Here is a 13163-nt window from a genome sequence, read left to right as displayed (position 1 = left end):
AGCAAAAAGCAGCAGGAGCAGAGAGCTCTAATCTCCCGTCCAGCCAGAAGAGGGGTCAGCCCACCTGGGTCTTGGAAAGACAGCAAGACTGGGGGGGAGGAGAGCTCTCTAAGCAGAGGGAGCAGTGTGAGCAGAGGCAACTCAGAGGGGGAGGAACAGGGTGCAGCAAGGAACCCAGCTCAGTCTGGCCCTGGCAGCCGCCCAGCCAAGTGGGGGTGGGGGTTTGGGAATGGACTGAACATCCAGGAAGATTAGCCTTGACTCCCTGGGCCTTTGGAACATTCCAGATCTGCTTTTGAAAGGAAAGTTTCTGCCATGGGTATCAAGGATGAACTGGAATCAGGAAGAGAGTTGAAATGTGTATCTTTGCATATGTATTTTTTTTTCTTTTCTGCTATTTGAAAAAGCGATCACAGATGCAAAGTGACAACTGTTCAGTCATCATAGGCAGCAAGTACCTGTTCCAGAATATGTATTTACTCTCCATAGCAGTGATTCTCCACCATAGGGGATCTCTCCACGTCTGCTGGTCTCATTCCATCTGACTTAGGGGCCAAAGCTGGCACCTTCTTGCCAAGGGTGCCCTAATAATCTTCCCCCACCTTCAGTCCAGGGTGGCTTGCACTCTCTGCTGTATCTAGCCCACAGAGTGTGGAGTAGAGAATGATCCTCTGATGTGATGAGAAAAGGTAGTGTGATAAAGGTGATGCAAACAGAAATCCTTCTCCTGCTTTGTAGGCTCTATCAGACCAGATCAGCTTTTGTCTAGACATTTGCTTTGCCATGTGCTCCTGGTGCACGGAAGGCTAACTTTCACTGCGAAGAGGTCATTATTACCACTGCAAGTGCACAAGTCCCCCCCCTCCCCCGACCCATACAAATCATGTATGATTTGTTTCTGCTTGTTTTTTGTTTCCTTGGTGAATTCCAGATGTAAATAGAATTAAAGGAATAATTCTAAGGGGATGTTGTTAAGAACTTCGCTTTTTACATTTATCATAAAAACACAATCCCATGCCTTGTTGCTAAAATGGAAACTTTTGATGACAATTTAAACATGAAATATCCAGCAGAGACAAACCATGATTATTTATAAAAGGCTCTATCAAGAAATTATTTACTTCTTTAGGCAATTTCCGCTTTGCTTGTGATTTAAGTCCTAAGAGTATATGCATCTAGTTACTCACGCAAAGTTAATGGAGCTGTTTCTCATTATGTTTTTGATAGTACCGCATGTCGAATCTGACTCTCATCTTACTTTTCCTAATTATTCGTCAGCTTTCCTCACCTGTGTTTTATTTCTTTTGGAGACCCTTTTCTCATTTCATAAGGAAGGCAACGTGCAGATCATTCTTTGTGGCTTGGGAATGTTCTCTAATGCTGAAGGCCGTGTTCTGAACCAGGTGCCAACCACTCAGCTTACAAGAGTAAGAGGACTAATTTGTAACTGTCTCCTGCAGAAGCTCTTGCCCAGGGCTTCCAAATACTATCCTTTGCACCTGATTCAAAAAGGGAGGCTCTCAGTAGGACCTGTTATAATTTCTCAAAGTGCCCTAATCATCAAACCTCATCTTTTTCTCCTCAGTGTGGAAGTCACTGTGCTCTTCCCAGCTATCAAATTAAGAAAGAAGCAATTGACTATAGGATGGGTCATTGGCCAGAAACTCGCTCCTATGATGGTGACGGTGAGGAAAGTTCTGGCACAGCACTTCAGACTGAAGAGACTTTTATGACAGATGAAGCCAGGAGAGTATCTGTTATTTTTCCAGCATACTTTCAAGCTGGATGAACACAGCTGATCTCTTAATTCCCAAACCAATGGATTTTAAAGGGCAAACAGTCCCACAGCAAATACTGAAACAGATCGTCCCCGGTGTCATCTTCAGCTACTAGTTTAGATGAGTGTCTTGGAATCAACACAGTGGCAAAGAGAATAAATCTCCCACCAACCACACGTGGGGAGCTGACACCTCCTCGATGCACCACAAACCATTCCTACTGTATAGAGTCCTAATGGAGAAATAAACCTGTCACATAAAAATTTCATTTCCAAGAAAGTTTTATTATTCAACAAAGGGGGAAAGGGTGAAAAAGAGAGACAAAAACTAACATTTTCTGAGCATTTGTACCTAAATGCAGGCACTTTGTCTGTTATCCCTTTTAATTCCCAAACAAAACAATACAACAGAAAAACTTGTAAGAGACACTTCTTCCATTTTACAGAAAAGGAAATCAAGCTTCAGAGAAGTGACCTAAATAAGCCAAAGTCACACAACTCCTAAAATGTCATGTCAGGTTCCAAATCCTACATTCTCTTATGCCAAAGCCCATCTCCCCTTGAAGGAGCCTGCTAATTTTAACTTGTTGCAAGTAATTTGGTATTGGGTGTATATTCTAAACAAGAGAAGCGGTGGTAAAGAAATGAAGCTAGAAATCCCCCAGTTTTTCACATTACTCTTAAGAGCAGTATCCTAGATTATTGGGGGGGGGGGCCTACAAAATAAAAGTCATTTATAGCTGGTGTTCAAAACATTACATAATCATATTTTTGCAACAGCAGCAGAAGTAAATTTACTTTCCCTAACATGCCTGGTTGTACTAACACTGAAATTAGACTGTGGGTGCTGAGCATGGAGCAACTAATGAAAAGGCACCCAAGAACTTTTATAGAGAACCAGTCTGGAGACAAAGGCTTTGCCACAGATTCCTACAGTAGGATAAAGATGTCCCATGCAGGCTTAGGGACTGGGTGGGGAAGGTGGGGGCCAAAGCAAAGGAATTCAGAGATATAACTTTTACCTTTACATCCTGTCAAATTATATAATCTGAATGTACACAGGCAATTTCCCTAGGAACTTTAGGAAATCATCTGTGCGTGTCTGTGTGTGCATGTCCATGCATACTAGCACACTAGCGCACATCCTATTTGTCGCCTAAAGAAGACCTACCTAGATTGCACCCCAGTTCGTGGCTCACTTCCAGAAGATCAATTGATGTTGAATTCCAGAAAATAAGCAATAAGAGCTCGGAGCCCAGTATGCTAATATTCACCAGTATCCTTAGAGTCTAGGGAAAAACAAAAAAAGATTTTGCGCTTGGCCAATGTTATGCTGTGGGGTAAAAAAAAAAAAAAAAATTCCCCCCACCATCATGAGCAGGGTGGGTCTCCAGCTCTCCAAGAAAATCTTGTGGCCTCTGAGGATAACTCTGTTATCAAGAACCACAGTGGTGACCATCAAACAAACACACATGGAAGTAAATTTCTTTTTAACTGTCATTTTCCTAGAATGGCAAATATCCCAGCATGTGTGTATCTACTTAGAGTAATCACCATATTAGATGTTCCCAATGAATACCAGGTTTGTTCCACATGGTTATTTGAAGAAGTCAGTTGTTTGAAAGTGCTAACACTTTACACACACACACACACACACACACACACACACACAAATGGTCAAAATATTTACCACAAAAGTCTACAAAAGAATACTGAGAAAAAGGCATGACACCAAGCTTTGTGGAGATTCTTTTAAACTTGGTCTCCTCATCTGTAAAATGGGGGTAATAATACCCTCTTCTGCCCACGTCATGGAAGTATTGAAATTTTAGAAAATGTGTCAGTGACCAATGCAAGGCATTTTAACTTGACTCACCTCATAAAATCGGCACGACATAGTATGGGATGAGTTTCAAGTGATAGTCATGCCAGTTGTAAAAAAAAATTAAGTAAGAAATCATAGTAGGGGGGTGCCTGGGTGGCTCAGATGGTTAAGCGTCTTCCTGCCTTCTGCCCAGATTGTAATCCCAGGGCCCTGGGATCCAGCCCGGAGTGGCTGCCCTGCTCAGCGAGGAGTCTGCTTCTCCCTTTCCCTCTGCTTCTCCCCCTGCTTGTGCTCTCTCAGTTTCTGTCTCCCTTAAATGAATCAATAAAATCTTTAAGAAACTGCAGTAAGGAAAACATACTTAGCGGCATGCCTAACGCTGGAGCAAGAAGAAAAGCAAGAGCAGAAGATGAAATAAAAGCATCTCTTCTTTTCCTTTTCTTTTTCCTTTTTATCCCTTGACCCCATCACCTTCTAACACGCTGTGTAACTTAGTTACGACCTCCCCTGGGCACCCTCGGCCTTCCCTGCTGGACTGCACGCTCCTTGGGGGGTGGGGGGGCAAGCCATTTGTTCACTCCTGGGCCCCAAGCATCCAGCACAGCCCCTGGCACAGGGTGTCTCACGAAATAATTCTTCAACAGATGGGTGGTCAGGGTGGTAATGATGCGAGGCATCCAGGGCACCTTTGAGAAAGGCCGATGGAAAGGATTTCTGTGGGCTGGTTCCTTAACAAACATTCCCCGGAAAAACCCAACGGCTGCTTTGATCTGTCAGTCAGGACTTGGTGATCCCAGAGAGATGGGGGCTTGCTCTGCACGTGGCTACATGTGAGCGCCCTGGGACTGGGCTTTCTGAACTTCGTTGTGCATCCCTGGACTGAGAGCCCTCCGGTCACACCTGGGGATGCCGGTCACCAGCACACCAGCACCCCAACACCCCCTCTGTGCTCCTTCAAGGACAAGGACATGCAACTCCCCCACCAGTTGTCCTCTTCCTTCCCCTGGAGCCTGTCAGGCACTTTCCTGAGCAGGATCCCACCTACTTTTCCTAGAACTGCTGTCTTTTATCTACAGGCGCTGAGCTGGGGGGCGGGGAGGGCGCCCCAGGGAGGGAGGGAGGGAGCCCCGCCCTCCCCCCTCCTGGGGCAGGAGAGTCACCCGCCCTTCAGGGGGCGCCCTGCTGAGGACGTTTGTGTTCCAAAGCCTGGTTCCTCACCAACGCTTCTGATCCAACTCACTGACCTTCAGGGCTAACAGAGACCTTAGAAATCAAATTCGACTGCCCCATTTCAGAAACAAGCCCAGAGAGGAAGACTGACCCGGCCGAGGGCCCCCAGCCAGCCCCACCTCAGTCCCTCGGTGCCCCGTAGTGCCGGGACTGTCTGTGCAAAGGCACTAGCTTCCCAAGAGTGAACACCAGCAGCATTGTAAAAGCAGCCGCAAAAGAATGCAGACATTTGTAGGAATGAATCGGATTTTCATAATTTTGAAATGCCTATATCCAAATGAATCCAGTAGTAGTAGTTACTTGATCTATTAAAAAAAAAAAAAACTCCTTTTCCCCCCCAAAAGGCTTCCCTAGCTTGTTGCTTTAAATAACCTGTTCTCCCTAATGTATGTGAAATATGTTCTTTTAAAAGGTTTTATTTATTTATTCATGACAGACACAGAGACACAGGCAGAGGGAGAAACAGGATCCATGCAGGGACTGGATGTGGGACTCGATCCTGGGACTCCAGGATCACACCCTGGGCTGAAGGCAAACACTCAACCTCAGAGCCACCCAGGCGTCCCTGAAATATGGTTTTCATTCATACACTTTGCTGTTGTAATCTCAATGCACAATGTAGTCTTGTAAACTGTGATTTAACTCTAAATTTCTTGGTATAATCATTATAACAAATGAGTGTCTACTTCAAGAGATATGACTAAGTTTTCCAAAATTGGGTTAATAAAGTTAGGTTTGGGGGGAGGGGCATATAGATGAAATAAAGTCAGTAAACTCCAAACAAATGTTTTTGCAAAAGTATGTTTATAAATCAGTGTCATTGAGAGAGTAGAGGTTGCTTCTAAAGTCTGAGTTGGCAAATTAAAGAAGACACAAAAAAATAAGAACATTCAGACCATGGTACTCTAGAGTTGAAAGGCCATGAAGATGTATTATCTAGTCCAACCATTTCAAAGTGTGGATAAGAAAACAAAAGCCCAGAGCAGGGACTGGCTCACCCAAGGTCAGCGAGGTCTGCGGCTTCCCAGTCGGGTTCTCACTTTATCATAGTTTTCACACTGGGTGGAAAAAGAAAGGAGTAATAGGGTAAGACCAGAGAGGAGCATGGAATTTTCAGGAAATGTCATGCGTTCCACCCAACCAATAGGGAAACTCTCAAAGTGTTTTGTCCATTCTATTTAGTTCTGGCAAAAGAGTAAATGGATCTTTCAGATTCACTGGGGGAAAAAAAGTGTAAACAAAGGCTGGGTAAGCAAGCAAGCTTCACTGGAGTCAGATTTATTTCCAGGGATCAAGACAAGGATAGGGAGAGATTGCTCATGGGGAGGAATGTGAAGTGTGCCAAAGTCCCAACCAGAGTCCCAAAGTGCATTCTTAAGAAACTTGCCTCTAAGTCAGGGTTCTAAACCCAGAGACTTTGGGCAATGTCTGTAGACATATTTGGTTGTCACAACTGTGGAAGGGGCTGTTACTGGCATCTAGCATATTGAGGCTAGGGATGCTGCAAAACACCCTACAATACACAAGATAGCCCTCCCCCCTACAAAAACACACTGGCCTCAAATGTCAATAGTACCAAGTCTGGGAAGCCTTCTTCTAACTGCTACTTGTCAATCAATTTTCTGCTCAGATTCATCAAAAGCTCCCTTCGGAACCCAAGAAATCAAGTAAAAACTCTCAAGACTCATTGGTCTCTCTTCAGATCTTTAGATTCTTAACTCCCTCCCCCCAAAAAAAATCCAGATGAAGAGGAGGCCAGCAGAACAGGAAACGGCAATTTCAATAAAAATACTTAGTGCTGAAAATATATGCGTAGGAGAGACGACTTTCCAGGCACTTATATTTTCCTTGCTCTTTGTTGTCATTCCACCCATCCTTGGTAAATTTGTTTTCATTTTAAGTGTTACAAGCAGTTATTATGTATTCCAGGCAGGGCTCCCAAGCTGTGACAATTTAAATGAGGGAGATTTTTTTTATAGGGGAAAAAAATGATAAAAGTATAAATGGTTTGTTGAAACACTGAAGAAAAGCTTACCTCAGAGAACAAAATGCTTTTATATGTAGTCTTAATCCAAAATGAAAATGTCCTTCACTTCAAAAGGGTAAGATTTGGCAGGTATAAGATATAAAAGGGCAAGGATATGTCCCCTCCACATTTAGAAATGTGCATCTCCCAAAAAGGCTTTGAAATAAATAGTATATAAGAAGCTACGAGTAATTTTTAAAATGGCTTAAATCTTTTACACTTTCTACTCAAAGGAATAAAAGAGCTCACAAGGGCACAACAGAAGAACAGAAGGGACCTTGGACGGAGGATATGAAAACTTAGGTTCCAGTCTAGGGTCATTAACATTCCCCATGGCCTTGGGCAAACAATATTTCTTATGTGTTCTTTTACTCTACAATTTAATAATAATAATAATAATAATAATAATAATAGTCTTACAGAGGTTGTTGTGAGGCTCAAAACTCACATAAATGTAAATGCAAAAATAAATGTAAATGCCAGCATGTCGCCTCCCTACTACCCCCTCTCATGCCCCCCCTTGCCTCCCACCCCCACCCCAACCCAACCCCCATGTGCAGCACCATTGCCAGTGGACCCCTTTCCTTCAAAATAAGGAGCAGCCACCACTGGCAAGCTTCCAGGCTAGGATCACACCCAGAGCCATGACGAAGAAGAGCTTTTGATGGATTACTTACTGCACACTTTAAAATTTCCTTTTTTTTTTTAATTAAGAAGACATTTCTATAAGGTAAGAAATTATTGGGGGCACCAGGGTGGCTCAGTGGTTGAGCATCTGCCTTTGGCTTAGGTCATGATCCCAGGGTCCTGGGATCAAATCCCACATCGGGATCCCTGCAGGGAGCCTGCTTCTCCTTCTGCCTGTGTCTCTCATGAATAAATCAATAAAATCTTTTTTAAAAAAGAAATTATTGGAGTAGGGTGAATATGGCCTAAATAAATATCTTTATAGAAGAGTCCTGACAGGGTGTCATGCCCCTGAAACCAAAATGTTAAATGTTAACTACCAAAGAGAAAATTTGCTTTCTTGAAACTTCAAACAAGCTGTTGAATGCGTGAATGAGTTAGCAACAATTCTGAAGGGGCCAATCAGTGGAATTTATTTACTTTGTGAAGTAGCTTGAAATCTTATTGGTTGTGTCACAACATGAAAGGAGACAGAAAATACGTCTTTGGTTTGCAGGGGGGAGGATCAAAATGGAAAATAATTATTAAGGGAACAAAAAGAAAAAGCAGCACTAGATGATAAGATGGCATATCCAAAAGGAGGAGAGAACTTTCTGGAACATTTGGAAGTTGTTATTTTGTTTATGAGCCTTTGGTATGTTTAAAACAAAACTTTATAGAAGCAACAAAATGGTGGATAAAGGAAAACTAGCTGATATAATTTATTGAGGCTCTCCAAGGGCTTTTGACAAAGTCCTACACAAGAGACTGTTAAGGGAACTTGCCAACCACTGGATAAGAGGTAAAAGGCTGTCAGTCATGAGTTAAAAGAGAGTTAAGAGATAGAGGGGGAAGGAAAGAATAAATGACCAGCTCCCAGCATGGAAAAGAGTTAATAGTGGGGTATCAGCAATCGGTGTAAGAGTAGTATACTCCAGGATATTTATTAACACCCTTGAAAATGAACTAAATAATGAGGAGCTGAAATTTGCCGACTAAACAAAACTATTTTGGTTCCCTAAGTCTATACAGATGGATGTGAGAAACACAGAATCCAAACTCAGTAATTGGGTAAAACAGTGGCAGATGAAACTCAGAGCAGACAACTGCAAAGTATTGCATGTTAGAAGTAGCAATTTAAATTACTCATCCACTCGGGTGAGTTCTGAATTAGTTCTAAACTTACAAGGAAAAGATCTAGGCTCAAGGAAGACATCTTAATGAAGATGTATGCGTGACGCTCAGTAGAATTTAAAAAAAAAAAAGAAAGAAAGAAAGAAAGCAAATACACTACTAAATTGCAGTAAAAATGAAACAGAATATATGCCAACGTCATACAGAAATCAATGGTGCCCACCTGTTCTACAAGCAGTTAAAATCACCTAGTTTCCGAAGGAAGATGGCAAAAATAGAAAGAAACATCTGATAACACCCAGGAAACTCATTACAAGTGGTAAGAAAAGACAGGCAAAACCTCATATGGAAAGGTTTTTTTTTTTTTAAGTTATATATCATTAATAATTTGAATGAAGTAAAGATGAACCTAAGGGGCATATAGGTTTTCCATAAAGGTAAAAAACCTATATTAATATTTTTGCAACTTAGATTGTAGGGAGACTAGAAACTGTCTGTAAATGGCATCAAAGACAAATTGAATTTTCTTCTAATACGAGATGCTATGGGCTGGTAGGGGCCTCAGTTGTGCCTCATGGGATCCAGTCTGTCTTCTTTCTTCTAGTTGCTATTTGTCATTTGTTCTAAGATGGGAAATAAGTAAATGTATGTATCATAAAGTCTCATAAATATTATTTCAAATAACAATTTGCCATTTGCAATTATTTAGACCTTCTTCCAAGCCCAGAAAGATGCACAGAGATCTAATATTGAAATTTTGTACCAACCCCAAAAAATAAAGGCAAGTGTCAGGTAAACACAATAGTTAACTCATTGCATTCACCTGACCCTGTAAGTTCCTGAATACACAAATCATTGCACACTCCTTTCTCCATCTTCCCCAAGAGACAATTCATCAATGGATCTGACCACCAGGAGCAATAAGACTGCCCAACCCGTGCCCTTCTCTTCTCCCCAAATGTTTAAGTGAGATTTCAACTGTGGTTACCAGGAGGTAATCAATTCCCAGGCTTCCAGAGATCAAGCATCTGCTGACGGAGGTCAGAAAGAAATGCTCTCCCACAATGCCAAGTACTTTATAACTGACCCAGTGCTTGTTGAGAAAATGACGTCCTCACACTCCAGCTAAGGATTGCACAATTGGGCAGGTACATGGAGGGTAGGGGATGTTGGTGGAAACAGTTACTGGATGATGCCCTTCCTACAGCATTTAGATCTCGCCAGAGGATTGGGGACGAGGTACTGGAGTCTTGACATTTTTTTTTTTAAGTCCGTATTTACTATGTTGAGGCAATTGATGTGGTATGGAACTTCAGAAGTATTTTTCCTTATTTGTTTTTCTTCCTGAAACCTAACCCCTGAATCCTGTAGTAAACAAAAATAAACAAAGAATGGCCAACAAGAAAATATGAGCAAGAACAAACCAAATATTAATGTAAAAATAGCATTAGAAGCTAAAAATTTAATTTCACCACAGAAGAATCACAGCATAGCATGTTTTTCTGTTTTTAATTTTGTAAGTGGAGTATAATTATTCTGTAAGGGGTCAGCTTATCCATAAAAAATGATATTTTTTTCAGACAGGCATGTGAATGCTTAATAAAACATTTCTGATAACATAGATATTTTCCTCTTCAAAGATGTAGATTCTTTCTAAAAGAGGGCATAAGGTAACATTTTCACAGCAATTCCGCGAAGTATGAAAGGCAGCACAATTTTCTGGGTGTTGGCATAATACAAGAGCATTATATCAAGTAGAAAGTTACTGCCATGGGTCACTCTTTACATAAGTATCTTCACCTCTACACTCTGCACCAGAATATCTTATAAGCTTCTTTTAAAAAGGTAAACACACACACACACACACACACACACACACAGAGCTGTTGAATACTTTGCTATTTTTAAATTTTTAAAATTTATTTATGATAGTCGCCACAGAAGAGAGAGAGAAAGAGAGAGAGAGAGAGAGAGAGGCAGAGACATAGGCTGAGGGAGAAGCAGGCTCCATGCCACCCAGGTATCCCTACTTTGCTATTTTTAAATTATATCTACTTATCACTTATCTTTGTTCTACTAATGATGATTTGTAGATATCCATATTGCTGCCCCTACCCTTCACTTGACCCTTCCCCCATCTCTACAGATTCCAGATTTTGTGAATGACAGTATCAACACCACTATCATCCAAACTATTAAACTAAACATACACACCAATGGAGTGAGTGACATATTCAGTATGCTATGGTCATCCAAAAGGGCAATTATAATCCTTGTATGGGGGGGGGGTGCCTGGATGGCTCAGTCAGCTGAGTGCCCGAATCTTGATTTCAGCTCAGGTGATCTCAGAGTAATGGGATCAAGACCCACATCAGGGTCCATGCTCAGCACGGAGTATGCTTGAGATTCTCTCTTTCTCAGCCTCTCTCTCTCTCTCTCTCTAGCAAATAAATTAATCTTTAAAAAAATTAAAAATAAAATAAATAAATAAAATCCCTGTATACGACTCATCCAGGTAGGTGGATATTACTTATCTGAGACACTAACTCTCCAGAATATAACCACAAGAAAAAAAAAAGAGTTCCTTAACAGCAAAAATAGATGTCAAAACCCATGCAATTCCCTTTTCGATGAACCCCTCAGGTTGTTGCTCAAAGCCAGTTTGCTTTTTTTGTAAGTTAATTACTATATTGATTGCATAAGAATATTTTCCTCAGTGTAGATCATTCTTGTAGTCTATGAATTAAACCTTCATAGTAAAGTAACAGCTTTACCAATCCATGCTATAGGATTCACATAGCATATAAACCATCCATTGAAAGTATACAATTCAATGTTTTTTAGTACATTCACAGATCTGCACAACTATCACCACAATCCATTTTGGGATATCTTTATTACCTCAAGAAGAAAAGCCATATCCTTGATCAACCATTCCTCTAATCCCTTATTCCCATCCCTACCCCAGCCCTAAGGAATCACTAATCTATTTTCTATCTCTATAGCTATCCCTATTCTGGGCTTTCATTTGAATGGACCCATCTATGTTCTTTGTGACTGCATTCTTTTACTTAGCACAATGTTTTTAATTTTTTTAAGATTTTATTTATTTATTCATGAGAGACACAGAGAGAAAGGGGGGCAGGGACATAGGCAGAGGGAGAAGCAGGCTCTGCAGGGAGCCCAATCTCAGGACCCCAGGATCACACCCTGAGCCAAAGGCAGACACTCAACTACTGAGCCACCCAGGCATCCCTGCACAATGTTTTTAAGGTTTATCCATACTGTAGTGGGCATCAGTCCTGCATTACTTTTTAGGGCCAAATAATATTCCATTGGATGGATATACCACCTTTTACTTTCCCTTTATCAATTGATGGATGTTCTGATTGTTTCTATTTTTTTGGCTACTATGAATTAATGCTGCTGTAAACAGTCGTGTACAGGACATATGTTTTCATTTCTCTTAGATATACACCTGGGAATGGAACTGCCAGTCATATATATGGGTCTGTGGATCTGTGTTTAGTTATTTTTTTTTATGATAGTCACACAGAGAGAGAGAGAGAGGCAGAGACATAGGCAGAGGGAGAAGCAGGCTCCATGCACCGGGAGCCCGATGTGGGATTCGATCCCCGGTCTCCAGGATCGCGCCCTCGGCCAAAGGCAGGTGCTAAACCGCTGCGCCACCCAGGGATCCCTGTGTTTAGTTATTTGATGAACTGCCAGACTACTTCCCAAAACAACTACACCACTTCACATTCCCCCCCAAACATGTGGGGGTTCCAATTGCTCCACATCTTCATCAACATTTATAATTGGATTTTTGACCATAAGCTTTCTGATGAGTGTGAAGTGGTATCTCATTATGGCTTTCATTTCAGTTTCCCTGATGGCTATAGATGTCAAGCATGTTTTCGTGCTTATTGGCCATTTTTATATCTTCCTCAGAGAAATATCAATTCAGGTTCTTTGCCCATTTTTTTTTAATTGGGAGCCAGTTTACATTTACTTTACACATTATTTTAACAGCTGGTTTTCCAGCTGACAAATAATGAGGAGTAGCAAATAATAAGTAGGGAGGAGCTATTAGAGACAGACATACCAGCTAACCTGAGAAGGAAAAAAAATATGAAAAGCAAACGTAAGACCTCAAAAAGCAGAACATCCTCCAGTCCTGTAGGATAGAAAGGGCAGTGTCAATGGGCCCTAGCAATATCTTTGTGTTACAATATGAAAAAAAGACTGAAGTTTACTGTGATTACCTTATATCTTCTTTATAGGATCATTTCAAACTCTATGTGAACCATTTACAAAGGCTGGGAGGTCTGTAATATAATTTAGGGCTGTAGAAAAGGGGGATTAAACACTTGTTACCAACGGTGTACTCTTAAATGTTTTATAGCCAATTCTCCAGGGAGAAGAAAAGGTCTGATTTTGTACTTCCAGAGCTGATTTCAAGCTACCAAAGTGATGTCGACTGGCACAAGAACTTCCTGGAAATT

General features: G+C 41.3%; 1 long non-coding RNA gene across 1 annotated transcript in view; it reads right to left on the bottom strand.

Moving 5' to 3' along the window:
• Positions 1-5830: 5830 nt before the first annotated feature.
• Positions 5831-13163, bottom strand: part of LOC129509279 (uncharacterized) — a 92265-nt gene continuing 84932 nt past the window's right edge. The window contains exon 4 of the long non-coding RNA XR_008664325.1: positions 5831-5890. This is a non-coding gene — a long non-coding RNA (uncharacterized LOC129509279). The remainder of the gene's footprint in view (positions 5891-13163) is intronic.

This window comes from Nyctereutes procyonoides, unplaced genomic scaffold (genome assembly GCF_905146905.1).
Source record: "Nyctereutes procyonoides isolate TBG_1078 unplaced genomic scaffold, NYPRO_anot_genome, whole genome shotgun sequence".
Taxonomy (NCBI): Eukaryota; Metazoa; Chordata; class Mammalia; order Carnivora; family Canidae; genus Nyctereutes; species Nyctereutes procyonoides.
Note: the sequence above shows the minus strand (reverse complement) of the source record. Positions and strands in the feature narration are given on the sequence as shown.